This window comes from Notamacropus eugenii, chromosome 5, assembly GCF_028372415.1.
Source record: "Notamacropus eugenii isolate mMacEug1 chromosome 5, mMacEug1.pri_v2, whole genome shotgun sequence".
Lineage (NCBI taxonomy): Eukaryota > Metazoa > Chordata > Mammalia > Diprotodontia > Macropodidae > Notamacropus > Notamacropus eugenii.
In genome coordinates this window covers 265,914,401-265,942,348 of record NC_092876.1, presented here as the reverse complement: position 1 = coordinate 265,942,348, position 27,948 = coordinate 265,914,401, and the positions used below count along the sequence as shown (strand labels likewise).

Below are 27,948 nucleotides of genomic sequence, written 5' to 3'. Positions count from 1 at the left end.
AGCCTTTGGTTGGGTAAGATTCATACTGATTGCTACAACCAGTTAGCAAACTGTCAGATCAACAGACAGATAAATAAATGTAGAATATTTCAGACTGACTGATATAGCCCTCTCTAATTTGTATCAAATCCATTAAGTTAAAAGCTAAAGAGCTGGTTGTGGATTCAAGGTAAAATGTACAGATAACCATCACAATCATCAATCACTTGTTTACAAATAATACTTTGAGACTTTATAAGAAATAGAAATACATAACTTTGCAAACTATTGAAAGCCACCAAGGGTCATCAGCTTAGAAAGAAGCAGTATTGTACAGTGCAAACCGTTTTGAAGTCTAAGGACCTGGATTCAAATTCTTCTACTGTTACTATCTGTGTGGCTTTGTTTCCTCATTTACAAAATGAGGGAATGGGACTAGAAAGCCTCTACACAGTCTCTTCTCAGTTGACTTCCAGTCTTCATCTTCAGCTACCTATTAGACATCTCAAAGTGGATGTCCAATAGACATCTTAAATTCCATAAGTACAAAACCAAACTGATGCATTATCTTTCCCCACTGTCAAACCTTTCGCATTTCCAAACCTAGTAATGGAGAGGGCAACAAGATCCTCCCAGTCTCCCAGGTTCACAACCGAGGAGATATCCTCAACTTCTTACTTCCTCTCACTCCCAACCCCCAAATCTAATTTGCTGCGAAAGAAACATGAAAAACCTGAAGTTTGAGATAGTGCCACCTCCACCCCAGGAGCAGAGTTCAACTTCAACATAAAATTAAAGGTCAAGAAACAGAATAGAAAATGAGAAATAAAAAAATATGACCATAGAAAGTCACTATAGGGGCAGGGAAGAGCAAAACACAAACTTGGAAGAGGACAGAAATGTCAAAAAGGCTATATGTGAATCCTCAAAGAAAAATGTGAATTGATGTCACAGTATTTTAGAAATCCAGTAAGAGAGGATGAAGAAAAATGGAGGGAGGAGGGGCACCAGTGATACAGAAGAACCATGAATAAACGGGTCAACAGCTTGGTAAAGAATATATGAAAAATGTACAAAAATTCACTGAAGAAAACAACTCCTTAAAAAGTAGAGTTGGCCAAATGGAAAAGGGGGTATAAAAGCTCAATGAGGAAAATAATTCCATAAAAATCAAAAGAATGGAAAAATTAGAAGAAAATATAAGATATCTCATTGGAAAAAAACTTCTTACCTGGAAAATAGATCCAGGAGAGATAATTTAAGAATTACTGGACTACCTAAAAGTCATGATCACACACAAAAAAAAGCCTAGCGATCATCTTTCAAGAAATTATCAAGGAAAGCTGTTCTGATATCCTAGAAACAGAGGGTAAAAGAGAAAGTGAAAGAATCCACTGATCACTTTTCTGAACCAAAATGAAAAGTCCCAAAAATATTATAGCCAAATTCCAGAACCCTCAGGTCAAAGAGGAAATAGTTCAAGTATCCAGAAAGAAATAATTCAAATGCAATGGAGCCACAATCAGAATTACTCAAGATTTAACAACTTCTAAAAGACTAGGCAAAGGAGCTAGGATTACAATCAATAATCACCTACCCAGCAAAACTGAATATAAGATCACCACTATTATTCAATATTGTACTAGAAATACTAGCTCTATCAAAAAGATGGCAAAAAGAAATTAAAGGAATAAAAATAGGCAATGAGAAAAGAAAACTATCATCTTTTGCAAATGATATGATGGTATATTTAGAGAACCTAGAGAATCAACTAAAAAATTAGTTGAAATAATTAACTTCATCAAAATTACAGGATATAAAATAAAACCACATAAATCATCATGATTCTACATACTACCAACAAAACCCAGCAACAAGAGACAGAAAGAGAAATTACATTCAAAGTAACTACAGACAATACAAAATACTTGGGAGTCTAATTGTCAAGACAAACCCAGGAACTATATGAACACAATTACAAAACACTTCATACAAATACTGACAGATCGAAACAACTAGAGAAATATTCATTGCTCATGGATGGATAGGCTAAGCTAATAAAATAAAAATAATAATTCTACCTAAATTAATTTACTTACTCAGTGCCATACCAATCAATTTAGTAAAGAATTACGTTATAGAGCTAGATAAAGTAGTAACAAAATGCATCTGGAAGAACAAAACGTAAAAAAATATCAAGGAAAATAACAACAACCAAAAAACCATTAAGAAAGAAGGCCAAGCAGCTCCAAATTTCGAACTATATTACAAACGGGTAATCATCAAAACAATGTGGTACTAAGAAACAGTGGTGGATGAGAGGAATAGATCAGGTATACAATACACAGTGGTAAATGACCATAGTAATCCAGTGTTTGATCAAAACAAAAGATCCAGGCTTTTAGAGTAAGAGATCAACAGCTGATAAAAGTTGCTGGGAAAACTGGAAACCAGTTTCGCAAAAACTAGACATAGACCACCACCTTATACCACGTATCAGGACATGGTCAAAATGTATAAATAATTTAGACATAAAGGATGGCACCACAAGTAAATTAAAGAAGGGCGGGAAAATATACCTGTCAGATCTATGGATAAGGGAAGCGTTTATGACCAAACAAGAGATAAAGGGGATTTGGGGAATTAAAATAGATAATTCTGATTACAAGAAATTAAAAGGTGTTTGCACAAACAAAACTAATACAGCCAAAATTAGAAGGAAAATAGGAAAATGGGCACAAATTTTTCAACAAGTTTCTCTGATAAAGGCCTCATTTTTCAAACACATACACATAGACACACACACACAACTGAGCTAAATTTATAAAAGTAAGAGTCATTCTCCAGTTGATAAATGGTCAAAGAACATGGAAAGGTCACTTTCATAAGTAATCAGTTATCAACAGACATGTTTAGGAGAAATACAAATACAAATTAAAACAACTCTGAGATACCACCTCACATCTATTAGATTGGGTAACATGACAAAACAGGAAAATGACAAATGTTGGAGGAGATATGGAAAAATCAGGACACTGATGCATTGTTGTAAGGCAGCTAGGTGACACAGTGGACAAAGCACTGCGCTTGGAATCAGGAAGACCTGAGTTCAAATCTGTCCTCAGAAACTCACTAGCTATGTGACTGTAGGCAAATTCCTTAATCCTTTATGCCTCAGTTTCTTCATCTGTAAAATGGAGGAGATAATGGCAAACCGCTCCATTATCTTTGCCAAGAAAACCCCAAAAGGAGTCATAAAGAATTGAACCCAACTGAAAAATGACTAAACCACAACAATATATTGTTGGTGGAGTTTCAAATTAGTCCAACTATTCTGGAGAACAATTTGGAATTATATCCAAAGGGCTATAAAACTGAGCATACTGTATGACCAGGCATTATCACTATAGGTCTGTATCCCAAAGAGATCAAAGGGAAAAGGACCTATTTGTATAAAAACATTTACAGCAGCTCTTTTTGTGGGGCCAAAGAATTGGGGAATGGTTAAACTACTTGTGGTATACAATTATGATGGAATACTAATGTGCTATGAAAAATGATGAATAGTATATTTTGCATGACTTCCCATGTATAATAATCTATAACAATTTGTTTGCCTTCAGAGTGGGGCTGGGGATTTGGAACTCAAATTTTTAAAACAAATGCTAAATTTTTTTTAACATGCAACTGAAAAAATCACATTAAAAAATTAAAAAGGAATGACAAGCAGGATGGTTTTAGAAACGCCTTGGAAGACTAGTGAACTAGTGAAGAGATGTGAGCAGAACCAGGAAAATACTATATACATTGTAACAGCGATACTGTAAGGATGATCAACTGTGAAAGACTAAGCTAGTCGGATCAACACAATGATTAAAGACAAATCTAAATGCCCATGATGAAAAATGTTATCTACCTCCAGAGACAGAAGCAATGAATTCTGAATACAAATTGAAGCACATATTTTAACTTTGTTTTATTTTGGTTGTGCTTTCTTTTGCATGGTTAATATGGACTTATGTTTTGCATGACTTCAACATGTATAATCGAAATCATATCACTTGCCTTCTCAAGGAAGGGAGAGGGCTAGGAAGGAGAATTTGGAACTTAAAATTTTTAAAAATGATTGTTAAGATTTTACATGGAATTGGTAAATACTTCACAAAATAAATAAAAACAATTAAACATACTATTCTGCAGTGAATAAAGTGCTAAATAAATATAAGCTCTTCTTTTCTTAAAAAGAAGCTTAAATAACCTTATAGGAGAGATCCTTTCTGGTCATTTCAACCCGTTCAATATATGTACTAATTTTTTTCTGGGCTGAATAAGTTTGTACTTCATATTATTTCTTTATAATTTTTGCTTTTGTATGTACTATCAAGTCATAATTAGCATAACTGTCCCCTAGAAGTATTAACGTAAGATCTAGGACATTACTAATATGGCTTTGTAAAGACAAAACTGTACCTGACCAATTTAATTGTCTTTTCTAATAAAGTAACAGACCAAGTATGTTGGATGAACAAATCTACTAGTTTTACTAATGCTTTTGTTTGCATGTGGGATGACTATCACTTCGGATTATGTGATTTTAGAAACTATACCTCATCAATGTAATCACACACCAGGACTCACCAAAGCAATTTCTGACTTTCATCCCCAGATGGCTGAAATGAGCACCTACATTTTTCCATGGCCAACAATTCAACAAGAAGAAATGAAGAGTCTAAGTCATTTGAGACTTATCAGCTGTCTATAAATTAGACACACCCACACACACCCTTAGTATTCTATGTGCAAAGAGGTGCAAAATAAATCGAGAGTTCCAAGATTTCAGAAGGTGAGAGGCTTTATAGCTGTTTATCAACACTTAAGGCCTTTAAAAGGGAGATTTGGTGGCCAGGATATGGTGGTTAGGAGCTAACGGTGAAGATGGGGGTTGAAGATGATGTTTTCAGCAACTATAAGGAGATGGGAGAGAATGGGCTATCAGAGTAGTATATGGTTATCCTGGCTAGAATGTGGATTGTCTAAAGGGTAACATTATCAACTAAAGCTTCAAAGATGGAGTAGAATCAGACTCAAACCTTCTATACTTAAGCTATGGACAGCTATTCATTTGAGTAGGGAAATGATTACTGTGGTATACTAATTGCTAAAATGTATTCATGGGAGAAAGACCTAAAAGAAAAGATAACAGTTAGGAAACAATAATACAGACAAAATGTTAACTGGTATTTATGACTATATCTATCTCAGGACAACTTAACCTTCTAAGGTAGGTACTACAGGAGTTATCCCCATTTTACTGGGGAGGAAATTTAGGATAAGAGGTTAAATGAATTGCCCATAGTTGCCCACCTTTAGCAAAGAGATTTGGAACCCAGATCTTCTTCACTTCAAATTTAGCACTATATTATTCCATGCTGCCTCACAAAAATTCATTAAGGATCTCAACTAGAGACGTGGAAGTGACAGGAGGAAATGGATTGTAAGTACTGTAAAGAAAAAAATCCATAAGCCTTGAAATTTGAAGGTAGATGGTGAGAAACATGAGTCAGAAGACATTAAATTAGCATGATTACAAGAATGACAAAACTATCAAAAGAAATAGGTTAAGATCAACCACTGGAAAATGTTGGTGAAACATTGTGCTATGACTAACTCTGATAGACTTAGCTCTTCTCAGCAATGCAAGGATCTAAGACAGCTCCAAAAGACTCATGATGGAAAAAATGCCATCCACATCCAGAAAAAGAACTATGGAGTCTGAAGGCAGATCAAAGCAGACTATTTGCTTTTTGTGGTTGCTGTTTCTTTTTTCTTGTGCTTCCTCCCATTGGTTCTAATCTTCTCTACAACAGGACTAATGTGAAAATATTTTTAATGTGAATGTGTAAGTAGAGCCTAGATCAGACTGCACACCGTGTTGAGAAGAGAGAAGGGAAGGAAGACACTCAAAATCTTATGGAAATGAATGTTCAAAACTAAAACTAAATGTTTTTTTTAATAGTGCTAAGCACCATACTCTGGTTTTTAACTTAGCAGTTAAGATTTACAGCCAGAAAGGTATGCTAGAGATCATCTAGTTCAACATCATCATTCACAAATGAGGAGAAAAATAAGGTTCAGAAGTTAGGTGATGCTCATTGGCCATACTAGTGATAAGCAGTAAAGTAAGGATTCAAATCCAGGTCCTGATGCCAAATGCAGTGCATTTTCTTAGTTTGAAATGGTACAGGCCAAATGAAGCATTGCCTTAAAGCAACAAGGGCAGAGAGAAGGAACTTTTGCCCCAATATAAATGCTATCTCTATACCTCAACTAACAGTATTGAGGAGATATGGGAGTACTGGCCACCCACAGGATCTTATTCTTATGTCATTCCGCTAGACTTCTCTAACCTCCCACAGAGCTGAGTCTGCTCTTCCTCTGGATCAGTAGTCTGGGGAACCACTGGTCCATTAAGAGATCTGAGAGGTCAAAACTATTTTCATAATGCTAAGACATTTTAGTAATAGGGCAGATACCAACAAATATAACCAATGTAAACAAAAACTCTTTACATGGGGTGAGGAGGTCCTCAATTTTAAGTGTAAAATGATCCTTGGAGCAAAAATTTGAGAACCACTGCTCTAGATGAGACCACACCATTACTACCTACTCCTACCAGTGAAAAGAGAGATGCAGTATCTAGGCTACTGTTTATACTTTCCTAAATGAACTTCCTAAAACACCAAGAAATCTGTTGGCAACATTACCCAAGAATTAAAGGCTAAAACAGGAGTTCTTGAAGTTCTCACTCTAAAAATTATCTTTTTTGCATAGTAGATAAAAGATGCCACCCTATCATGTACTCATTCACACTTAAAAATTGTATATTTATCATCTGAAAAATTGGTACTTTCATCAAAAAAAGCAGACGTGATGATTTCAGTCCAATTTTCTCCATGCTGGGCTGTCTTACAGTCTATCATTTCTTATTAAAATGTCTAAATTACTAACAACTTGGACCATGTGCTGAATGGCAGAGGAGAGGATCAGAAGGAAGAAAGAACTAGGGAGGACATAGTAAAAACAAAGATAACCCTGATTCCTCAGGGAGAACTTCAGAGTTTCCTCCCAGTACAGCTCAGAGTTCACTTTGGGTCACTCGAGTAACCTGAGCAATGAAATCTTTTTGAAACACATTAACAATGACAAAGTCAACATTGGGAGTCAACAAGACTCCTGTGTCAATGTTCATATTGTATTATCAAAGTTACAAGCTAGAATTCTTCCTGTTAACAACTGATTAAATGCTTCTGGAGATCATCCACAGGGAGGTCTGTGTATCTGTTGGACCAAACCAAAGTCTATAAATAAATTTAATAAACCAAAAATCTGTCTAACTTCCTGCACCAGGGTGAGTTGTCAAAACTTCTTGTATTATTGAAACACAGGCTCTTGCCTCCAGGTCAGAATTGAGTATTCTAAACAATTCAGAATGCATAGTAATAAACATAACTGTAGAAAGCACAAAAGATCTTTATTTACTGAAGTCATAACAAGTTGTTTTTCTGAATTTCTATTTTGAGCTTGCTCTATTAGGTTTTTGCATAAAACAATACAGAATTGATTCCTTTTAAATCTGGGTTACCATTAATTGAAGTCTTACTGTATATGACAAAGAAAAGGATACATTCCTGAGGGAGAGGGGAAGTCACAACATAAGCAAATTGTAAGGGACAGAATTCTTTAATTAAGGGGAGAAGGGGTCGAGGTAAGAATGAATTTCCCACCCAACCATTATCTGCAAGAAAAAGATTCAGCAAATGGGGGGCACTATGAAACCTCGAACAAAGAATATAACCACACTGACAATATAAGTTAATAAAACATTAAGAGAATGCTTTTAACAAAAAGATAAACTTAGGGAACGCATCTAGTAACACATTCATCTGTAGCCGGTTTTATTAGCACCAAAACAAATATTTGGGCTTCAAGTTACAAGGAGCTTTAAGAGCAGATATCCTGCCCTCCGCATTTTATAACATTTTCTAGCAACATAACTATTTAAGAAGAGCTAATTTTTTTTTACCGTAATTCTCCATATAAATAAGTCAGAGAGGGGGAAATTAAGTTTTACTTACTCTAGAAGCAAATACATAGGTGATATACAGTAAATTAAAAACATTTAATTACATTTTTAGTCTTTCTAAAATAGATTGAAGTTTTTTTTTTAACCAACTGGTTTCTTAAATTCCCTTCCACTGAAGTATTGTCATAGCCTAAGAATTTCCTCATCAGATGGGTACATCTAATTCCACAAACTTACAAATTTAAGTGATTAATTCACTAAGAGAAGCACAATGAATGTAACAAATTCCTAATGCAGTACTTCTGAGGCTTAGTATATCTAAAAACAATTCAGACATCATCATATCAACAAGATCATTCATAGCTTCTCTGGGAGAATTATTTCATCAGTAAGATAAAGGGGGTGGACCAGATAATTCTAAGGTCCTCAACATAGACCTATCTTTAATCATGCCCTTAAATATTTCACATATCTAACATTTAGGTATATATCTCTGTGGCAGATAATATAAACATAATAATCTTCCATTAAGAAGAGAATACTCTGAAAAGTTAAATGACTTATCCAGTCATATATCCAGTAAGTTTCAGCTGAAATTTGCATTCAATCTGACTTCTACAATACTATGCTTTTTTTTTTTTTAGATGTGGCTAAATTTTATTGACTCTAGATGCACAGAACCTTACACTATATGATTTTAGGGAAATGATACAATATACTATGCTTTTTCAAGGATCATTAAATTATCTTATTTCTATGTATGGCAAATTTTTCCCCCTAAATATTCTGGGCTCTACACGTAAAGTAGTCACTCACTATCTGTTGCTTACTTTTCTATGTTCTTACTAAACAAATCTGTAAGAGACCTTGGAGGAAAACAGCATCCACTCCTGTTTCCTAACCCTGATCTAAGCTATCTCTACAAATCAGTAGTCCTCTCTAATAGGAAGCTCTACTTAACATTTCTTGAAACCCTTTATCAACACTTTGACAGCTGTTATAGCAAAACATCAATATAAATAAAACTTTATTAATGCCAGGCATTGTGCTGAGTGTTAGAGATACAAAGACGCAAGACAGTCTTTGAGATCAAGTTTACAATATAATGAAGAATAACATGCAAATGTATATACATAGCAAGCTATATACAGACTAGAGAACAATTAAAGGAGAGAAAGTCCTAGAATTAAGAGGGACTGGAGATACTTTCCAGTAAAGAAGGGATTTTAATTGAGACTTGAAGGAAGCCAAGGAGGTCAGGAGAGAGTAGAGGGAAACTATCCCACACATGGGGGACAGCTAGGATTACTGGATCTAAGAGCATGTGACAGGGAGGAAGGTACAAAGACTGGAAAGGTAGATGGGGGCTACAGCATTTTGTATTTTATCTTGGAGACAATAAGAAGCAAATAGTTTTATGAGTAGGTAAGGTGACACAATCATAGCTGAGTTTTAGGAAAATCACTTTGGTAGTTGGAGGATATAGTCGTGAGACAAGGCAGACAGACCTACCAGCAGGCAGGCTATTTCAACAGCCAGGTGCATCGAAGACCTGTACTAGTCGCAAAACTTCACAGAATCTGTTTGAAGAGACACACATGTAGTCTAATCCACAAATAAATAATAAATGATACCTTCTACAATATACCCAATGAATAGTGGCTTGAGTACTATTAGTGTGGGAGAAGCTATGTGCCTCTGAGCAGCCCATTTTACTTATAGCAATAACCTCAAATTTCCCTAGATATTATTTCTATACATTTTTCTGAGCCACTCTTTATTAGGGAGTGGTTCTGAGTTCTCCAAAGAAGTGATCAAACTGATCAATGACATTTTTTAATGAAAATAAAGAGACTATAGGCAATGTCTTGCATTCAAACTGTTTCTGGAAGCATTTCCTAAAAAGGAGATGCAGAAACCAAGGAGACCAGTGAAGTACAAAACTTATTTATGTAAATTTTAGCATATTTGGAGTTGTCAGATTCAGACACTTCAGATAACATGTATACATTTCAGATAAAGAATTCATCACAGAAATTATCTCCTTTGTCTCTTTTCTTAAAAGTGCCTTATTCCTCATAGGTCAATTTAAGCCATCTTAATTTCAAATTTAACAGAAAGAACTAGTTTAATTTTGCTGCTAATTTCATTCACAAAATTTAATTGAAATGTTCAACTAATATTATTCAGGAATGTTAGTTTTCATCTATGAGGTATTGTCAATTCAATCAATGCAAGCAACTTAAATCTCAAACATTTAGAATTGTCAATTGTTACCCACTTAATAGTTCATACCAACAAACTAAACCTTAAAAATAAAACACCATTAGAGTTTTATCATTTCAGGTTTTATTTTCCAATAAAGATAAACAAAGAAAAAATCAAACTACTAACCAAGGAAGCATGAATCATGCAATACAATTATTCAGAGAAAAGAGGGTCTCAAAATAAATTACATAATCAAGTGTCAGACTTAGTAGACAAAAAAGACAAACTCAAAGGCGCATGAAGTTGCTGTTTTCTTCCATTTTGATTCTTTAATATTTCTTTGCCCTCCTGCCTCTAAAAATTGTCATTAAATGGACTGATATATAAAAGAGTGCTGCCCTCGGCCTCATAAGCAACACTTTAAGAAAATGAGTAAAAAAAAAATTTGCATGCTTTAGGTAGTACATTTTAAAGAAAACTAGGATATTCAATTTAAGATGCAGTAAATTAACACAAGGGGGCAGCACTATGCTGATGATAAAAAATCAAGCTTTTGGCTTCACATGTAAATTTCTCTGAAAACTGATTATGTGTCTACAATGTTTCTAATAACATTATAGCAGTAAATGTAGACTAGACTGACTTCCGCGGCTATACATTAGCTAAACAAGGTTTTGCCCCAACTCTTTTTCATTCTAGTCTATCTCCTTGTTTTGTTCTTTTTTCTTCTTGGTAAGACTGGCCAGTTTGTCTAACTGGGCCAAAACCATTCAGTCTACCTCTTTATGGCACAAGGTTCCAAACTCTCCCATTTATGAATCTTGCTTTCCAGTTAGCAATCTTCTTTGGGGATGAGGAAAAGATATGAAATTTTATTTCAACCAGTATTTACTAATTCTACAATGTGCCCAAGCATGCTGGTATCTATTATTTAAAAAAAATAATTAAAGGCTTTTTCTGCTAAAAATATCATGTCGCTAAATGAAAGTAGAGGTTCAAGAAAGAAAAATGAGAATATTCTAAAATTGGTCTTCAGAAATACGAAATAAGATCTGAGTAAGACCACCCAAAAATAGTCCTTGAGTCTAAGCCAGGCACTTTGAAATAACCAGTATGAAATGGTTGCTTTTGAAAGGTTCAAATACTACAAGAGAACAATAGGTACAAATCTTCGGATATTCAATCACTGACAGGGAACAATGGAGGAATCAAGAGACAAAAGAAAAAACCGGAAACATGATTATACTTATACCAATAATTCAAGTACTAAATCCGGTCGCTGGAAAAAAAAACAACTCATCACTGTAACAGCACAATACTACATTGGGTATATAAATACAAAGTATACAAATACATCACGCAAAAGTGTGGCTACATCAGTATCAGAAAAATACCCCAGGCAGCTAGATTTTAGTCCTACTCTTTCAGTCAGGCTGGGCAGAAAGGAAACGTGTAACCCAAATACATCTTCAGACTAGTCAGTGCTTCCTAATGCAGACTGGGCAAAGTAAGTACACAGTAAGTGTTGAAAGACACTAGATTGGTAACTGACAATACGCCAAGCTTCAGGCTGTTTCTATTCCACTAAGAAAAATCTCGACAAGTTCCAAAACTGGCAGACTATCCCATCATAAATTCTCAATAAAGACTACCAAAATAAGCTATTATGAAACTTGTAAAAATAAAGACTTCTGGGTGTAGGCACTTAGAGCCTTATTTTTCAATTTACACTCCACATCTAAACCAATTGGAAAATGGATTCTCCCCCACAGTGTACTTTTGTATTTATCAATTTAACGTAGGATTTACACATATGAAATGCCAGGGATTTATAAACACTGAGCCAAGCAAATAAATTCTTCAAAACGTAAGCTCCTTAAGGTTCCCTCTCTCCAGTTTCAAAGCTCCTAGAGATCTACCAACAATGAAGTTTTCATGGAGATAAGGTTACCCTCCTCATGCACCCCTCCCCAAATAACATTTTAAAAACCCAAGGAATTATAATTAATTTATTTAAGCTACTTGGACTTCCCTTTCTCTAGCTTCAAAGCTCCTAGGAATAATGTAAAAGTTTTTGTGCTGACAAGTTGACCCCCGCAAACATCAACAAGGAAAAATTCAATTCATCATAAAATGTTCAGAGTCGAAGAGACTTAAAAGAGGCCATCTAGCCCAACTCGAGCCAACTGTCCAAGGTCACATTGTTACTCCGGTCTGCTTGCATGTTATTTTACTAGTGTTACATTTGAGAGGACTTTTTGACTACATTTCTCATTTAAAAAGGGGTCCAAGGCATGACTTTAGACGAACGACCTACATTTTTAACAAAAATAGGTCAACTCGGCCCCGGTTTTAACGCCCAGCTCGGCAGCCCGCGAGGTTTTGTCTCGTCTCCCCCGGCTCTTTGGCGCGGCCTCGGGCCCCACGTGAAGCCGCCTCCACCCGAGCCTGCAGTCGGAGGAAGCGCTTCAACGTCACGCTGACCCCGCCCTAACTGCGGGTCTCGCCGCGCAGCGCGGCCAGGCCCGAGCCCCTCGTGCTCCTCACCTTGGAGGGGAGGAGCTGGCCAGGATCCGAGGCTGGAAAGGGCAGGGCAGGGGGAGGGTCGACCCCGCAGCCCCCTTCCCCGCCTTTACACGTCTCTCCGCCACCTTCGGAACAAAGCGAGGGAGCCACGCCGCAGCGCCCGGAGCTGCCAGACGAGCCCCCGCCCCTCGCCCGCATCTCGGCCCCAGAATCCACCCATCCCTCCCACGTGAATCGCTAGTCCAAGGCATCTCCCCCACATGGTCCAAACCTCCCCCCAATCAGTCTGCCATGAGGACGGGGACACAAAGATTGGAGGGCCCTTATGCAGGAGGGGAGCCCCCCACAGCCGTTACCCTTCTGCCCATTTTAAGCCAATAAAAGGCGGGTTCGCCGTCCCCGTGCCTCCTCCAGACAGCCTGCGACGGGGCTTTAAAGCAAAGCCGGTGGCCGCGTGGAGCCCAACCGGGCAGGGCTGCGCCCTGGCCGCGGCCTCCTCCGGCGACCACCCCCACTCCCCCCACCTCCGCCCTGCCCCTCCCCCGGCCGCCGCGCCGCGGCTCCCCTCCAGACTCAGAGAGGGGGAGCAGCCTGGGAGCCGGGGCCCCGCCGGCCGGCGAACGGCCGCCCCGGCCAGCGCGAGCCCCGGGGCGCACGTGAAAGGCACAACAGCTCCGCGCACCGCCCGCCGCTCTGCCTCCCTCTCCCACGCCGCCGCTGTCTCCAGCAGCAGGGACGGACGGAGGGGGGGAAGCCGCAGCCTGGCTGCCCAACACCCTCCCAGCCCCCGGGGACCCGGCCGACGATCCCCGGTTCGGCCGCCCGCTTCCACCCCCCGCGGTCCCGGGACTCGCGGTCTCCGCAGTGGATGGGGCCGGTTCTGGGGGAGGGAATGTAAACAAATCGGGGTTTTATAGTTACCTCACACTCGAGTGCCGTGTGCATCTCCTCTCCGCTCGGTACCAAAGCCCGGCTGCACCAAAGAGCGTATTCATCAAAAGCAGCTGCGCTAGCTGCGTCGGGGCGGCATGCCCGCCCCACGCTCGGCTACGCTCCCGGCGTACAAGGCCCCGCTCGGTCACCCGCGCAGCCGCATCCTCGTTCTCCGGGGCAGGCTACGCCGCTGGCGTACGCACAACTCCTCCGCCATGCACCCTGGGGAACGCCGATCGCGTAGAGGAGCCCAAGGCTCCCGGCGTCTTCGTCGGGAGGCGGAGCCAGATGGCAAGCCGACTCTGCGCTAAGTACGCAGCCCCCGCTCCACGCTAGTTTTGTTCTGGGAAGGCAGTGCCCCCGAGAGGCTGGGGGTGGCTGGTGGGGCTGCCTGTAACGCATGCGTACCATGCCCCCTGCCACTTGACAATGGCTGAGGTTGGAGCGCTGGCAACTGCCTTCCCGGACGTCTTTCCCATCCTGTTTTTGGAAAGACCAAAAGGAAGGTGGGAGCCCATCAAGGGCACATGCTTGTCCCAAAAATCGTGGAGAAGAAGCAGTAGTCTGTGGTTGCCAAAGTGGATGACAGGGGGTATAATGAAAGATTTTGCTGTTACGACAGGCATGACTTATTCCTTTATAACTGTTCAGAGTATCTGAGCATCCCCCCAATAAGAGGCCCTGCCAGCAGCACGGCAGAAAGGAAAGAGTTCTAGTTCTAGAGTTCAAATTCTGCGTGGTACTTGTGTGGGCATGGGCAAGTTACCCTTCTGTACTTCTAGGTGCCAGTTTCTTCATCTACAAAATAGTAAGAGTTGGAGTAGATAGTTTGTAGTGCTGAATACATAACCCTGAGAGTTTCTCTCTGTCTTCAACTTTCACCAGGAAAAACTGAAGGCGCAGCCTTAGGAACCACCAAAAGAACAATTATGAGGGATAAAAATGCAAAAGTGTACCAGCCCCTGTCTTCTCTCTGATTTATATGGTAGTTTGAGGTGAGAGTTAAAACATGCCCATGGACATGTGAACCACAAGATATGCGCAAAGTACTTAAAAGTAAGGAGAAACTAAAATGAGGGAACCTCCTACTCTGTAAAAGTCCTCTTAAGATTTCAGGTATTTAAATTTAGCTTTGAAGGTGTTCCAAGAGAAGAGAAAAAGGGGGAAAATAAGGGGATAGACTGCAAAGGCACTGAGGTGCGAAGATGGAGTGTTTTGTACATGGAATAATAAATAGATGAGTTTAACTGGAATGCTGGACTTGGAATCAGGAAGACCTGGGTTACAATCCAGGATCAATCACTTACTAGTTTCATGACCTTGAACAAGTCATTTAACTTCTGTCTGACTCCGTTCCCTCGTTTGTAAAATTGGTATAGTGATAGCGCCTACCTCCCTGGAGTATAGTGAGGATCAAATGAGATATTTGTAAAGTTTTTCAAACCTTAAAGTTGTTACGTAAATATTGGCTATTAGGTTTAGGAGGAGGAGGACAAAAAGTAGGAGAAATAATGCCTAATCAGTTGGGAAAGATAGGTTGACTCTAAATTATGAAGTACTTTTAATGCTGAAGAGAGTTAACATGTTATCCTAGAGACAAAGGACAATCATGGTAATTCCATGGGCTGACGAATGATATGGTCAAACCTGTGTTCAGGAATACCAGTTTGTCAGCCATGTAAGAACTGATTCTGAGGGAGTGTGATTGGATACAGGGAAAGACCACTTAGCAGGCTAGAGGTGATGAAGATCTGAACCAGTGGTTGTGGTGTGAGTAGAAAAAAATAAGACAAAAGAAAAAAATAAGAGATGGCACCCACAGTAGCTCCACCAGTGGCCTCTACCTAGCTTCTCATGCCCTCTGTCCACCACCTGGTTTGACTGACCCCTCTTTCTTACTTCCCCCAGCCCAGGCTTTTGCTCCAGTCATGCAGTTCTATTTTCCTGCCCCTTTGTATAACTTGCTTATTCATGTGTACATACCATACCCACTTGAAGCATTCTTTCTGGCTCCTCTTTACCATTCAAACTCCTTTACCAGCTTCAAAAAGCTGGCTTGAGTCCTTTCCTCATTAACCCCTACAGACTATGTCTTGATTCAATTATGTTTGCTATATATCTGCACTCATCTGTGTTACTTTCTCATATCTGTATGTGTTCTATATCCAGTTCTATTCCTATTATAAGTTCTTGCTGTCATATGCTTCTTTTCTATGCCTACATAAGGCACATATTCACACTTAGTGAAGAGATGACTGACTTTTCAGCACACTTTTCAAGATACATCTTTTTCCTCTGTAGTTAAACTCGACCTTTCCTGCTTATTTATTTCGAACTTTCTGTAAAACGAATGGGTTCAACTCAATGACCTTTAAAGTCCCTTTCAGCTCCAAATCTATGATCCTATTTTACATCAGTTTTCTTTATCACAATTCAACAAGTTTAAAATTCAGTTTAAGAATTTGAAACTAGTTTGTCCAAGGTACTACTACATTTGAGGCAGCATAGCCTATAAGGAGGCCATCTGAGAATCAAAAGGATTCGACTTCCAAAGAGAGCTAATAAAAAGTGGAAAGATCCATATGTACAAAAATATTGGTAGCTTTTTATATTGTAGCAAGGAACTTGAAACAAAGGGAGACCCTTTAGTTGGGAATGGATGAACAAATTGTGGTATATGTGTATATCATATTGCTGAAAACTGATGGAAAAGGGTGCTTTCAGGAAAACCTAGGAAGATTTACTTTCATTAAGACAGAGTGAACACAACCAGGAGCATTGTAAATAGCATTGTAAAGTAAAACAACTCTGAAAGACTTAGGAAATCTGACTGATGCTAAGATCAACTATGACTCCAGAACAAAGTGACTTGTGGTGGGTCAGACAACTGGTAAATCTCTAACACGGAATCTGAACCCAGATCTTCCTAATTCCAAGTGCAGTGCCTTATCCACCATACCACAAAACTCCTCCCACTAATTTGTAAATTTCTGGAAGGTAGGAACAAAGTCTTATGGATCTTTATACTCATTGAATAAATTGTTACCCAGGAACACTTAATTGGTTATTTTTTGGGCCCTCTAGGTTCAGAGTGAATTACATAAATAGTAACTGTAGCACTTTTGGCCAGCAACCCTGAGGGTCCCAGTTTGATTTTTTTTTTTTTTTATTAAAGGGGCCGTCCCTTGATTCACTTCTTAAAGAGGCCTATTCGGTGTATGGGAATTGCCTCACTCAAAGTGAGAACCTGAAAAGATCTTAGCTTAAAAGGGCCAGGGTCTCCCACTGTATCCTGATTGATATCAGGCCACTGGACTCAGATGGCTCTGGAAGAGAAAGTGAGGCTGGTGACCTTGCACAGCCCTCCCTCATTCAAAATCAATTGCAAGTCATGTCATCATCTCCCTGATGTCCTAGTCCTTTTCAAGAATGAAGGATAAACCACCACACAGTTCACTACTTTGACAGTACGTATATGATAACTATTTTCTAAATCAACTGAGATAAAACCCATCATTACTTCTGTCTTACAGACATTGAAAATGAGATACAAAAAATGACTTGCTCAAAGTCACCCAGTGAACTTTGAGGCAGTCATGTGTAAAAGTCAATTTATTGGAAATTAATTTCCAGAATTTAGCAGTCTTCTGATATAGCTAAATGGATGAAAAAAGCCTCTGATAAACTATTATTATGGACCAAGCACTGTGCTAAGTGCTAGGTACACAAATAGAAAAAGTTAGACAGTTCCTACTCCCAAGTAGTTTCTATTCTGAATGAGCAAGTCACTTAACCCCAATTGCCTCATCCTGGGTCATCTCTAGTCACCCTGATAAATATCTGGTCACTGGATTCAGATGGCTCTGGAGGAGAAGTGAGTCTGGTGACCTGCACAGCCCTCCCTCACTCAAAGTCAAGTGCAAGTCATGACATTATTTCTCGGATGGCATGGTCTTCTTCAGCAATGAAGGACAAACACACACTGTGATGAGGGAGGAAACAACTAAAAGAAAGCTTAACTATAGGGCAGTCAGCAAGACCCAGTGTCCTTAGGTTATATCAGTGGGTTAGATTAAAGTGCCAGGGGTCAGGAGGCCATAGAGACAGGGCAGATGGTAAAGCCTGGAAGCCCTTAGGAGGCAGTAGCAGAGCAGATGAGAAGATCTGGCGGTCCTCCATCTCACTCAGAGGAATAGAGTTGGTGAATACCACCCTAACTAAGATATGTGAGCAATTAATAGGTCATATAAAAGCATCACTTCAGAGAGGGAATATGGTAAAAGAGAGGGAGGGTGGTAAGATAAAAAGACAGTACTGGACTGGGTGTCAGGAGACAATATCTGTCTAACTCTATGAGTTAGATCAGGAGTTCTTGGCCAATTTTGTATCATGTCGTTTCATAATCTGGTAAAATCTATAGACTCATTGGGGATAATATTTCAAATGCATAAAATATGTAGGATTACAAAGGAAACCAATTATGTTGAAATATAGTTATTAAAAATTTTTTTCCAAAACTGACCTAAGATTAAAGACCTCTAATCTAGGGTTCAATTAGCCTCTTCATGCCTCAGTTTCCTCATCTGTAAAAGGAACTTAGACAAGCACAAAGATCCCTTCCAGCTTTAATTCTCTATGATTGAAATTACATGTACAATTGCTTCAAATCTTCCACATATTTTATCTATGTAGGAACTGCTTAAATTAAAATTATTTTCCATATATTTAAATTTTGCATGCTGTAAGGCTACTTCCATACGAAGCTATACATGAATTCAGAATCTTAGAGAATTATAAAGAACTACTTAGCAAATGTAGTGGAAGTTAGCGCCAGTACCACCACTTCATTCCTGGGTCCTTTCCTGTGAAAGAGACAGGATATGACTAAGGGAAGTCACTGCTATAGAGACTTGCTATTTTGTTAAGTACAAAAGGAGTTTTTAAAATCTGTATTGAAATACAAAATAAATAATAATCATCCTCAAAGAACTGAGAACATTTCATTAAAACAACTTACATTAGGAATTTCATACTGCTCACCAGTAGTATCACTGGGTTTTTTTTTAATCACATAGTTTAAAGCAGTTGCTTGAATTGTTAGGCAAGTAGCAATGACCAGAAAGAGAAATGAATATTCCCTTAGAGGAAAACAAAAACAACTTCTTATATTCACTTTCAACTTAAATTCCAAATTTAGATAGCCAAGAAAATGTCGGACAGAGCCATAACTAGGGAGGAGATAGAAATTTAGAGGACAGCATAGAGTCTACTGAATTGAGCAACTATGAGCAAAAACAATTAGTTGAGCAAAAAAAACTCTTAATAACTTATAACACTTGCATCATGTTTACTATGTGTCAGTCACTGTGCTAAGTGCTATACAGTTATTATCATTCAATCCTCACAACAACCCTGGAGGTAAGTGCTATTATTATCCCCATTTTACAGATGAGGAAACTGAGGCAAACAGAGGGTCATACCACTAGGAAGTGTCTGAGGCCAAATATGAATGCAGATTTCAGACTAACAATACCCCCAAATCCCAGATTGCTAGCGCACCCCCATTATTTTCTTGTCTCTTGAAAAGGGCACAAAAAGAAATTACCAGTCCGGTTTTGTTTGTATATAAAGATTATAAAACAAGGGTAACCTGGCTATTGATCATGCAGATGGGTAGCTGGAGCTTTTCACAGTTTGTAGTGATTCTTTAGAGTAACTCACTGCTCAACTGAAAGCACTGTAAAAATGTTCTGGCATGAATGATTATGTGTATACCTAATAGAGACAAGGGTTTACATGCTTCTGGGAAAGGGTTTATGAAACCAGTCAAAGATTGGTGTTTATACCTCTCAGGCATTTATTATTTGTAATCTAGCTGTTTAAATCTTTTTTCTCTTTCCTGTTAGTTCTCTACAGCATACTTTTTGTTATGACTCTGCACTGTAGAAATGGAGAGACTAAACTGTGGAAGACACATTCAGATGTAATGGAAAGGATAGAGTATGGAGTCAGAGGATCTGGATTCAACTTTGCAACCTTGGGCAAGTCAGCTTTCTCAACCTTGAAATGAAAAGGTTGGAACAGATAAATACTGACCCCTGAAGATATCCTTTCAGCTTCAAATATATGATTCTAATTAACAGAGAAAGAGGGCAACTATCTATGAGGCATAATTAAAGGGACATTTTGAAGGTCCCTGCCACAAGAGCATTGAAATTTCATACTGAATTTAATTTCAGATGAATTTAAATCCCAGCAGCGACACTTACTACCTGTGTAGGCCTTAGTAAGTAATCCACTTAATCTGTTGGGGCCTCAGTTTCATCAATTGTAATATAAAGAAGTTGAACTACATGGCCTTTAAGGACCTTTCTAGTTCTAGAACTACTATCCCATGTCCTGCCATGGTAATGCCTAAAATGCTACAGCTAGGCGTTCCTTAAACTCAACAGGGCCTTGATAAAATCATATTGACTCTGATGCCTTTACCTGACCTACTGAATCAAACATAAACTACGCCTAGTATTTCTTCAAAATCTGGCTCTAACTTGCCTTTCCAGCCTTTTCATACACTGCTCCTTATATTCTCTTTTGATTTCTGCTCCTTTGAATTCTTTTTTCCAGCCAAACTGGTTTTGCTCACTTCACCCTTCATCAGTTCGTACAAGTCTTCCCAGGTTTCTCTGAAAGCATTTCTTTCATCATTACTTATGACACAATGATATTCCAAAACATTCATATCCCATATTTTGTTCAGTCATATCCCAATTACTGGCATCACTTTGTTTCCAGTTGTTTACTGCAACAAAAAGTACTGCTATAAGTATTTTTGTATACAAGTCCTCCATCTCTCTTGGACTCAGTTTACCTATATGTTGTAAATCAGTTAGAAAGATGTTTTCTCAACCAGTTCTCAAAAGTCCCCTAAAGTAGGCTAAACTTTTACAATTACTAGTTCCTTAAAAAGTTTTCCAGAAGTTAATTGCTATCCCTAATCCATTTAAAAGCAATCATTCTCCTGAGGAAGAGGTAGGACATGAGCATACTAGGTAAATGAGGGATACAAGGAAAAAAAGGAAGGGGAGGGGTAAGGAAGAAGAAACTAAGGACAATAAAGAACAAACATCTTACAAGCTCATGATTTTGCTGCCTTCCTATTCATAATAACTTTATAGTCCATTTGATCCAACCCCTTCACTTTACAGATTAAGAGACTAGGAAATTAAGTTACTTGTATAAGGTCACACAAATGGCATTTGAGGTAGCAGTTGAATCCAGGTCCTCTGACTCCAGAGCTAGTGCTCTCGATCATACCACACTACACCACCCTGCCTCCAGGATAAAGAAAGAGCCTGTGACTTTGTGACTCCCCAGGTGGATACTGCATAACTCAAGGAGACCAGAATGGATGCCTGGCAATTAGCCACTGAGGATTTACTTTGTGTGTTAATAATATCTAAAGAATAACTTTGCAAAGCACAGATCTTTCTTTAAATGAGCAAATGAAGAACATCATGTAAGTTACATCAACATGTAAGTTTCTAAAAATCTCTCAAATCAAAGACTTTATAGATGATTACACTTAGACCTCTCTCCCTATATGCATAAAATGAGGAAGTATAGCATCCTATGTTGAGCCTTTATTCTTCTAGTGCAAACTCTGGCATAATGTTTTAGAAGATTCAGATCTAGTCAGGAATGTCCAATAGTTGGCAAGTACCATGCTTTACAAGTCTTTTCTGAGGGGCTTTCACCTTTAGCATGCTGAATTCACCTCTTTGAGTTCCATCCCAAATCACAGTGTCTGACTGTCCTGGTGAAATGCTATGCTTAAAAATGTGTATTTTCAGATATTAAGATGGTATATGGTCCATGGCAGCTAGGTAACACAATGGATAGAGCAAGGGGCTTAGAATCAGGAAGATTCATTTTCATGAGTTCAAATCCAGCCTATTTATTACTAGCTACGTGATTCTGGGCAAGTCACTTCATCCTATTTGTCTCAGTTTCCTCATCTATAAAATGAGCTAGAGAAGGAAATGGCAAACTACTCCAATGTCTTTGCCAAGAAAACCCCAAATGGGGTCATGAAGAGTCAGACATAACAAAAAAACAATCTGCATTTAAAAAAGGAACTTCCTACATAAGTTTCGAAATAACAGGATAGCAGATCTTCCACATTCTGAAGTAATTATAAATCATGCAAAAGTAACTATGTGCAGATAAAGATATTATGTGCATATAATTTAAAAATGAAGATATGCAAATGCAATAGTTTTCTGTCAAAAAAAATCCTTAAACAATTATAGGATCAGAAAGAATTATAGAATCATTTGAGAGTTGGAAGGGACCTTAGGACTCGCATAATCCAGCCCTCTCATTCTGCAGAAACAGTCCAAGAGGTGAATGCATACAAAAATATTTACAGCATTACTTTTTGCTATAAAAACAACAAAACTAAAACCAAAGTGATGCCCATCAGTTGGGGAATGGCTTAACAAATTGTAGCATATGTACATAATGGGATATTATTGTGTCATCAGAAGTGGTAAAAGGAACAATTTTAGGGAAACTTGGGGAGACTGATGCAGAGTGATTGAGCAAAAGGGAAAAAAATGTGTACAATGATCAAAACATCATAAAGGAAAAAAACTTTGAAAGACTTGGGAACTTTGATCAGTGTAATAACCAATCACAATCATGGATCCTCACATGCCTTCTCCTTCAGGTCCTGCAAGACCCCTTCTCTCACTGGTGAGTTCTCCCCTAAATCTCCATTTTGAGGAAATGCCCAAACCAGTTGTCCTTCTATCTCATACTGCCACCATTTCTCCTTCATTTTCTGTGTCATCTTCCCCATTAGAATAGCTACTTAATTCTTGAGGGTAGGAACTGTTTTTCTTTTTGCTTGAATTTGCATTTCTAAAGTTTAGCCCAATGCCTGGCACTTAAGGAGAAAGGGCTTAAAAAATGCTTGTTGATTTGTCTTCAAAAGACTAATGATGACACATGTAACCCATCTTAGTGGTGAGCAAATAAACCACTTCCAGACAACATGTACAACAAATTGATTTTGTCTAGTTTATTTTTGTTACAAGGAAGAGTTTTATTGGAAGAGGAAGGAAAGGCAGAGTTACAGAGGAAAGGAAGTTAAGGATAATAATGATTCTATTAAAAGAGAATGAGAAAAGGAAAAGAACATCAAAGAAACATTTTAAAAATTAACAGACAAGACCAAAGGGAGGTTGAAAAGAGGAACACAGATAATCTGGGCAATGTTACTATGACCAAAGTAGATTTATGTGTATTAAAACAAACAAGCTATGTGTATTAGATTTTTTAGTTTTATGCATAATCTCTATATGAATGAATAATATCTATTAAGCTCTTACTATGTGCAAAGTATGGGTATGGAAATATGAATGTATGGAAATTATGCTGATGACTTTCTCCTTCCTGATAAAAAGAGAATTTCAAGTCAATCAATCAATAAATCAATGAACTTTTATTAAACACCTACTATATGCCAGAACTGTGCTAAATGCTTAGGACACAAAGAAAAAAAGGAGACAATCACTGTTGTCAGTGAGCTGAAATCTCAGAGGGTAATATGACATGTGTCCAGGTAAGTAAATACAGGATATATGTACAGTAATTTGAATGTGAGAACACTACCACCCCGGGGAATCAGAAAAGACCTTTCCAAATTTCCAAATGTCCTAAAGTGCATTAGGACTGAAGTAAAATACTGAGGGAATTTAGGGACAGAAGCTGTTTCAACTTCATGTTTATGTAGCTTTGGAATGCCTTTGTTGAATGGATGGAGGTTTCCATTATGAATAAACAGGACAAATTTGAGGATACTGAGGTATTTTATCTTTGAGCATTCAAAAAGAATTATTTGGAAGGCAGTATTTAGAGCCATTTGTAAACTGCTACAATATACAATTTTATTTTCTGTTTCAAATACCATCTGTAGCCAAATAACATCACTAACCCCCTCCCCATGTAATTCAAATTGAGAAGAAATAACTGTAGGAGTCGTTTCTAAAACTGTGTCTAATCAGACAACCAGTTCATTAGAACAAGATCAAAATCAATACAAAACTGAATAGAAAGATATGGCAGTTTAAAATAACTTCAACCTGACCTATTTAAATACTCTATTGACACAGAAAAATTGGAAAGAGATAAAATGACAGACAAAGACACAGCTTATTACAAGCAAATCCTTGATCTTCTTGACAAGCAGTAAGAATTAATAGTTAAGTGCAACATCACTTTGGAATATGAAGTCCTTTTAAGAAATTTTATGTGGAAGATTATAAACACTGTGACCTCACAAAACAGCAAAAACTATGGAGTGATAAACAAGTTTAACAAAAGTTTGGTAAGTGAACTGACTAAATTAAAACACTCCAGTGGCATTTAAAGATGAAACTGGAAGAAGGATAAAAAGCAGATGGAAAAATTGGGGAAAAATCTGTCAAGATTTCTATAATAAACTCGGTGGAGCTGCCACATTTAGAACCTATTATCTTTGTCCTCAATGTGCTGTTCAAGAAATAGAAATGGCACTAATGAAACAAAGATTAAAAGAGCAGACATATTAAACAAAGTATACATAGAGGAAGTCTGTGTTAAAGGCAACAATTTTAAGGGCACCTTGGGATCAATTATCTATGTATCTGATCAATGGAAGGCTACAAAAAGCATGGGGGCAAAATCATTATTATTGAGACTGAAAGAGAGAAAGAGAGTCAAAAGCTAGCAATACATATAGCTACTTTTCTATCTTTACTAATCAAACATTTATTAACCAAATAAATTTTATGAAGATAATTTACATAATATATCTCAAGAGCATCTTTAATGAAGGTGTGAGAAAGGAACATCCAAGCTTTTAAAAATTATATTCTAGAGAAGACCACTTCTTTAGACACATAATTGACTGAAAGGTATATCAAATACAAGATCCCACAGTTCTTATGGTTTGTTAACTATAAAAAAAGCAAACCACCACCATAAAGGTTCTCCTCCAAAAGCATGCATATGTATATGTAAAAATGCATATATGAAATGCATTTATAAAAATTATAGAAGTTTCCTTGAAATATATAACAGAAATAACTTTGATACTCATTTTATTATGAATATCAATCAAGCTATAAAATGGGGACATATGCTTGGTGATCATTAAGAATATGTAGCAGAATAAGAGGGATTCATATAATGGTAATCAGGACAACTGTAAAATACACTATTTTAGGTGTGTTTGTGTGTATATAATATATATTACATTAATGATGAGGTCCTCCAGACACTCTTATTTGAATGTGACATTGGGTTGTTTGATTCAAGTCCTGGAACACTGCAGAGTCAACTAAATGAAATACAGAATTGTTCAAAAGATGTTGGCTTAAGTATTCATTCACACACATAAAAAAATGAAATAGATGAACAAATATTATTGTCCAGATTATGATATACAGTTGTATAGAACACTAATGGAGGTATTCGACTAGTACACAAGACTCTGTGTTGGATCCAGAATTGAACAGGAAGAAAAAAGCATTAACCTTTGAAAAAACTGCTATTAGTGACCCCAAAGCTCTCTCTAAACAACTAATCATATTCAAGTGATACTATATGGTTACATATCATGGAACTACAATCTTCTAGCAGCTAAAGTTGTGTCCAAATCTATTCTTTGTAAAATTCACAAAAAAATCTTCCTCGTGCAGAAATCTGACATCACTGCTCTGCTCAAAAACTGCCAAACTTCTCCACTCCTACTGCCAAATATGATTGGAAATCAAGAAACTGTGTTACAATGTTATCTAGCCTTCTTTAGGCCCTCACTATTACATGGCAATGTAATTACATGGCAGTTCTTTTGTTTATCACTTACTGATATCCCATCACACTGCCAAGAGCATCTATCACCGTCCTCCACCTGACAAAGATGCTCTTTTTCCTATCCCAAAACATTATGCAAGGTAAAAGAAAGAGGAAGTACCTATTTGTTTAAAGTTATCACTACTCTATCTGTAGTTGCAAATAAGCAAAACAAAACAAAAGCTAGTAGTAACCTCTAGGTCTAAAAATTAGAGGCAGTTGAATTATAGTATATTAATATAATAGAATATTATGAGGCAGCTAGATGGTGCAGTGGACAGAGTGCCAGGCCGAGAGTCAGGAAGACTCATCCTGACACCAAATCCTCAGTTCCAATCTGCCCTCAGACACTTACTAGCTGTGTGACTCTGGGCAAATCACTTGACTTTCTTTGCGTCAGTTTCCTCATCTGTAAAATGAGCTGGAGAAGAAAATGGCAAACTACCCCAAGTATCTTTGTCAAGAAATCCCCAAATGGGGTTAGGAAAAGTTGGACACAACTGAAAATGACTGAACAACAAGTAAAATTGTAACCATGAAACATACAGGGAAATAATTCCTTGTTTTGTTTTTAGTTGTTTTATTGGCAATAACAACATGATGATTGACAATAGTGATGGCATTTGTTCCACCTTTACAAAAGAACTTAAAGCTCAGTAGAATAAGCTTCTCATTCTTTGTTTTCTCACTTAAAAGTATGGTGAGTTGAATTTGTTGACTTGTACCTCCTCCATACTTTTTCACGTCCTTACCATTATCTCCTTTCTACTGTCAGATAATGAGACAGCAGTCTTTGCTAAAGCTAATCTTGATACATGTCCTCCTTTTGTTCAGTTAATCATTCCCTCTTTCATACATATTTAATCTAGTTCTGTCTCTTGACTCCTTCACTTTGAGTTACAAGCATTCTTAGGTCTCTTCATCCTTAAAAGAAAAAAAACCTTCCTTTGCTTCTTCTCCTACCTTCTTAAAAAGAAACAAACAAAAAATTATTACATTTTCTGTTCTTTCCTCTTTAGTATAAAACTCGTAGAACAGAAGGATGTCTATAATTTCTATCAACCACTTCCTCTCTACCTACTCATCTCTTAACCTCTTTTAATTTGGCTTCTGTCCCCATCACAGTGATAAAATTGTTTTCTATAGCATCACTAATGACTTTGTTAATTATGAAATCTAGCTACTGTTTTTCCCCCTTTTTACTATTCTTTCTCCTTGAATTTTCTCTGTTGCATTTGACTTGGTTAATCCCTTCTTCAGCGATACTTTCTTGTCCCTAGGCTGCCATAACATTGAACTCTCACGATTCTTTTTATACCCCTAAATTGTTCCATTTTGTCTTTTTCACTGGCTCCTTTTCCTTCTTGCAGTCCCTAATGCTCTATCTTTAGGTCTCTGTTCTCTTTTGTCTTCACACTCTCTCCTTTGTTAGTTTCACCCATCATCCAGCTTCAGTTATTCAAATAATAGCCAAATTTTTATCTCTAACCTAATATCTCCCCTGAAATCCAGGGGATTTCATGTCTGCTACATAGCCTCATCTGAATTCCTATCTACCCCTCAAACTCATTGGAATTTACAATCTCCAGCACCATAACCTTCCTCACCCTGACTTCTTCTCCTCAACCACCTAAGTTTAAAACCTTTTTGTAATGGTCCTCCTCCCCATGATGAATCATCACTGCTTGATGCCAATTGATTCCTTCTAAAATGTCTTTGGAAGAGTGTAGCAAAGATGGCAGAGAAAGGCCAAGAAGTTGTCTGAGTTTTCCCCAGTTTCCCTCAGAAACAACATTAAATCATGCCTCTAAGAGAATTCTAGAGCAATAGAATCCACAAAAAGATGGAATGAAACAATCTTCCAGCCCAAGATAACTTAAAGGGACTTCAGGAAAGGTCTATCTCACTTAGGCAAACGGAGAGTGGAGCCCAGCACAGGAAGTGTCTGGGTAAGGTAGGCTCTTAGCCACAGCACAGATTAGCAACTGAGGCCCTGAAGTCGTAGCTCAGCAGGTCAGTGGCACAGCATACCAGCTGTGAGACCTCCAGTCCCAGAGCAACAGGCAAACTGCCAGATCCAGAACCCAAGCCACAAGAGGAGTGAGTAGGCCAGACTACTTTAGCACAGTGGGCAGTTCACTGGTCCCAGAGGCTCTGATGAAGAAAACCAGTGACCAGGCCCCTGTCCCCCAGCCCAAGAAGCTTGGGACAGTGCAATCTATACCCCAGGAGTGGAGCTCAACTTTGAAAAACAACCAAATAACAAAAAATTGCCCTCACCGTAGAAAGCCACTATGGCTACAGGGAAGGTAAAAAAACAA

The 27,948-nt window shown here is 38.0% G+C and overlaps 1 protein-coding gene across 6 annotated transcripts in view; it reads right to left on the bottom strand.

Moving 5' to 3' along the window:
- Nucleotides 1–27,948, bottom strand: part of SLC39A10 (solute carrier family 39 member 10) — a 136,826-nt gene that overhangs the window by 35,242 nt on the left and 73,636 nt on the right. Inside the window, exons 1-2 of one of the 6 annotated variants that reach the window (XM_072612720.1) lie at nt 12,818–13,678; nt 9,575–9,642 (exon numbers count right to left, since the gene is read on the bottom strand). The exons of 2 other annotated variants lie outside the window; for them this stretch is intronic. The gene's annotated coding sequence lies outside the window, so the exon portion shown is untranslated. 3 more of the 6 variants (XM_072612716.1, XM_072612718.1, XM_072612719.1) reach the window with 3 other exon arrangements.